This window comes from Silurus aristotelis, assembly GCF_946808225.1.
Source record: "Silurus aristotelis genome assembly, chromosome: 14".
NCBI classification, from domain to species: domain Eukaryota; kingdom Metazoa; phylum Chordata; class Actinopteri; order Siluriformes; family Siluridae; genus Silurus; species Silurus aristotelis.
In genome coordinates, this window is record NC_139587.1 from 541,250 (window position 1) to 546,249 (window position 5,000).

General features: G+C 40.3%; 1 protein-coding gene across 3 annotated transcripts in view; it reads left to right on the forward strand.

Moving 5' to 3' along the window:
• The window catches only part of rnf130 (ring finger protein 130), a 38,133-nt gene that overhangs the window by 7,451 nt on the left and 25,682 nt on the right, over positions 1–5,000 (forward strand). The window lies entirely within an intron of this gene.

Genomic DNA, 5,000 nt, shown 5'->3' on the forward strand with positions numbered 1-5,000 from the left:
GGAGTATTTTGTGTAGCTGATGAATGAGGAAAATGAGAGAGAGAGAAGGTTGGAGGATGTGGAGATGTAAAGCAGGAAGTGGATAGGATTAGTAAGGAGGAAGTGAGTGCAGTGATTAAGAGGATGAAAAGTGGAAAGTCGGTTGGACCAGATGACATACCGGTAGAAGCGTGGAGATGTTTAGGAGAGATGCAGTGGAGTTTTTAACCAGATTGTTTAACAGGATTCTGGAAGGTGAGAAGATGCCTGAGAAATGGAGAAGGAGTGTGCTGGTACCGATCTTTAAACATAAGGGAGATGTGCAGAGCTGCAGTAACTACAGGGGAATAAAGTTGATCGGTCACACCATGAAGTTATGGGAAAGAGTAGTGGAAGCCAGGCTGAGAGAAGAGGTGACCATCTGTGAGCAGCAGTATGGTTTCATGCCGAGGAAGAGCACCACAGACGCATTATTTGCTTTGAGAATGTTAATGGAGAAGTATAGAGAAGGTCAGAAGGAGTTGCATTGTGTGTTTGTGGATTTAGAGAAAGCGTACGACAGAGTGGAGAGAGGAGTTGTGGTATTGTATGAGGAAGTCTGGTGTGTCAGAGAAGTATGTGAGGGTGGTGCAGGACATGTATGAGGACAGTGTGACAGCAGTGAAGTGTGCAGTAGGAACAACAGACTGGTTCAAGATGAAGGTTGGCCTGCATCAAGGATCGGCTCTGAGCCCTTTTATGTTTGCAGTGGTGATGGACAGGTTGAAGGACGAGGTCAGACAGGAGTTTCCGTGGACTATGATGTTTGCGGATGATATTGTGATTTGTGGTGAGAGTAGGGAGCAGGAGGAGAAGATCCTGGAGAGGTGGAGGTACACGCTGGAGAGAAGGGGAATGAAAGTCAGTAGGAGTAAGACAGAGTACATGTGTGTGAATGAGAGGGAGGGCAGTGGAGTGATGCGGTTGCATTAGAGGGACAGTGCATGTAGGATTTTTTGGAGACAAGGTGAGGGAGGTGAGATAGAGATGGTTTGGACATGTGCAGATTAGGAACATGGGGTATATCAGTAGGAGAATGCTGAGGATGGAGACACCAGGAAAGAGGAAAAGAGGAAGACCAAGGAGGAGGTTTATGGATGTGGTGAGGGAAGACATGCAGGTAGTTGTTGTGAAAGGGGCAGATGTATAGGACAGATGGGTATGGAGAATGATGAGCTGCTGTGGAGACTTCTGAAGGGAGCAGCCGAAAGAAGAAGAAGAAAAAGATGATGATTTAATATATTAACATGAAAGAATTTAAAATGTTGTTCTCTAATGAATGTATTCAGGCTGAAGATCCACCATGTAGAACACAAGCAGAGAAAAGAAGATGACAATGATGATGATCAGGAATGTCTCTGTTCTCAGTCATGTTCTCATCACTGACTCCCTCTGTCTCATCCACAATAACAGACTTCTTACTGCCTTCTGACTGCTCATTGTGAGTTTCAGAAACTAGTCTACATCTGTGTTGTGAGAGAGAGACAGGAAATGATGATTGAAAAAACAGCGCAATGACAGGAAATTGGTTAATGTGCTGAAAACGGCGCAGTGAGAAGAAAAAACATTGATGTCACCAAACAGATTAAAACTAAAGTAAAGAATCTGATGTGAAAATGTAAGAAGTAGAAAATACAGATATTTGTGTAAAAATCTTATGAGTGAAAGTAAAAAGTCTGAAAAATAAATAGTGAAGTAAAAACTGATACCAGAAAAATCTACTGATTCACAATAACAAAGAATTTGTACTTAATCACTTCCTCCTCTCGTTGTAGTACAGAGTTGTATAGTGTTGTATTTTGTAGTACAGTGCGGTATAATGTTGTATGTTGTAGTACAGTGCGGTATAGTGTTGCATGTTGTACAGTGCGGTATAGTGTTGCGGTATAGTGTATGTTGTATGTTGTAGTACAGTGCGGTATAGTGTTGCATGTTGTTGTACAGTGCGGTATAGTGTATGTTGTAGTACAGTGCGGTATAGTGTATGTTGTATGTTGTAGTACAGTGCGGTATAGTGTATGTTGTAGTACAGTGCGGTATAGTGTTGCATGTTGCAGTACGGTGCGGTATAGTGTTGCGGTATAGTGTATGTTGTATGTTGTAGTACAGTGCGGTATAGTGTATGTTGTAGTACAGTGCGGTATAGTGTTGCATGTTGTAGTACAGTGCGGTATAATGTTTGTTGTATGTTGTAGTACAGTGCGGTATAGTGTATGTTGTATGTTGTAGTACAGTGCGGTATAGTGTTGCATGTTGTAGTACAGTGCAGTATAATGTTTGTTGTATGTTGTAGTACAGTGCGGTATAGTGTATGTTGTACGTTGTAGTACAGAGTTGTATAGTGTTGTATTTTGTAGTACAGTGCGGTATAGTGTATGTTGTAGTACAGTGCGGTATAGTGTTGCATGTTGTAGTACAGTGCGGTATAATGTATGTTGTATGTTGTAGTACAGTGCGGTATAGTGTTGCATGTTGTAGTACAGTGCAGTATAATGTTTGTTGTATGTTGTAGTACAGTGCGGTATAGTGTATGTTGTACGTTGTAGTACAGAGTTGTATAGTGTTGTATTTTGTAGTACAGTGCGGTATAGTGTATGTTGTAGTACAGTGCGGTATAGTGTTGCATGTTGTAGTACAGTGCGGTATAATGTATGTTGTATGTTGTAGTACAGTGCGGTATAATGTTTGTTGTATGTTGTAGTATAGTGCAGAATAGTGTTGCATGTTGTATGTTGTAGTCCAGTGCGGTACAATGTTGTATGTTGCAGTATAGTGTTGTAGTACAGTGCGGTATAGTGTATGTTGTATGTTGTAGTACAGTGCATATAGTGTATGTTGTATGTTGTAGTACAGTGCGGTATAGTGTTGCATGTTGTAGTACAGTGCGGTATAATGTTTGTTGTATGTTGTAGTACAGTGCAGTATAGTGTTGCATGTTGTATGTTGTAGTCCAGTGCGGTATAATGTTGTATGTTGCGGTAAAGTGATGTATGTTTTAGTACAGTGCAGTATAGTGTTGCATGTTGTATGTTGTAGTCCAGTGCAGTATAATGTTGTATGTTGCGGTATAGTGTTGCATGTTGTAGTACAGTGCGGTATAATGTATGTTGTATGTTGTAGTACAGTGCGGTATAATGTATGTTGTATGTTGTAGTACAGTGCAGTATAGTGTTGCATGTTGTATGTTGTAGTACAGTGCGGTATAATGTTGTATGTTGCGGTATAGTGTTGCATGTTGTAGTACAGTGCGGTATAATGTATGTTGTAGTACAGTGCGGTATAATGTTTGTTGTATGTTGTAGTATAGTGCAGTATAGTGTTGCATGTTGTATGTTGTAGTCCAGTGCGGTACAATGTTGTATGTTGCGGTATAGTGTTGTAGTACAGTGCGGTATAGTGTATGTTGTATGTTGTAGTACAGTGCGGTATAATGTTTGTTGTATGTTGTAGTATAGTGCAGTATAGTGTTGCATGTTGTAGTCCAGTGCGGTATAATGTTGTATGTTGCGGTATAGTGTTGCATGTTGTAGTACAGTGCGGTATAATGTATGTTGTATGTTGTAGTACAGTGCGGTATAATGTTTGTTGTATGTTGTAGTACAGTGCGGTATAGTGTTGCATGTTGTATGTTGTAGTCCAGTGGGTACAATGTTGTATGTTGCGGTATAGTGTTGCGTGTTGTAGTACAGTGCGGTATAATGTTTGTTGTATGTTGTAGTACAGTGCGGTATAATTGTTTGTTGTATGTTGTAGTATAGTGCAGTATAGTGTTGCATGTTGTATGTTGTAGTCCAGTGCGGTACAATGTTGTATGTTGCGGTATAGTGTTGTAGTACAGTGCGGTATAGTGTATGTTGTAGTACAGTGCGGTATAATGTATGTTGTATGTTGTAGTACAGTGCGGTATAATGTTTGTTGTATGTTGTAGTACAGTGCAGTATAGTGTTGCATGTTGTATGTTGTAGTCCAGTGGGTACAATGTTGTATGTTGCGGTATAGTGTTGTAGTACAGTGCGGTATAGTGTATGTTGTAGTACAGTGCGGTATAATGTATGTTGTATGTTGTAGTACAGTGCGGTATAATGTTTGTTGTATGTTGTAGTACAGTGCAGTATAGTGTTGCATGTTGTATGTTGTAGTCCAGTGGGTACAATGTTGTATGTTGCGGTATAGTGTTGTAGTACAGTGCGGTATAGTGTTGTATGTTGTAGTCCAGTGCGGTATAATGTTGTATGTTGTACAGTGCGGTATAGTGTATGTTGTATGTTGTAGTACAGTGCGGTATAATTTATTTTGTATGTTGTAGTACAGTGCAGTATAGTGTTGCATGTTGTATGTTGTAGTCCAGTGCGGTATAATGTTGTATGTTGTAGTACAGTGCAGTATAGTGTTGCATGTTGTAGTACAGTGCGGTATAATGTATGTTGTATGTTGTAGTACAGTGCAGTATAGTGTTGCATGTTGTAGTACAGTGCGGTATAATGTATGTTGTATGTTGTAGTACAGTGCAGTATAGTGTTGCATGTTGTATGTTGTAGTCCAGTGCGGTATAATGTTGTATGTTGTAGTACAGTGCAGAATAGTGTTGCATGTTGTAGTACAGTGTGGTAGAGTGTTGTATGTTGATGTTGTATAGTGTAATACGATATTGTGGAGTATAGAAGAGTGTAGTGTAGTGTAGACTATGCTGCAGTGCTGAATGTTAGTGTAGTGTAATGCAGTAGGTCAGAGTACAGTGTATTACAGTGTAGTTAGACTGTATTACAAACACATGGTCTTTCAGGATTTCTGCTTTTCACACCCAATCAAGTATAATCTCCTTCATCCCTGTGTGTGTGTGTGTGTGTGTGTGTGTGTGTGTGTGTGTGTGTGTGTGTGTGTGTGTGTGTGTGTGTGTGTAGTGCAGTAACAGTGAGGGGATCAGTGTTTGTGATGTTAGTGCAGGTGGAGTGAAGTGTCAGTTGTGTGTTGGTTTTGCGGTG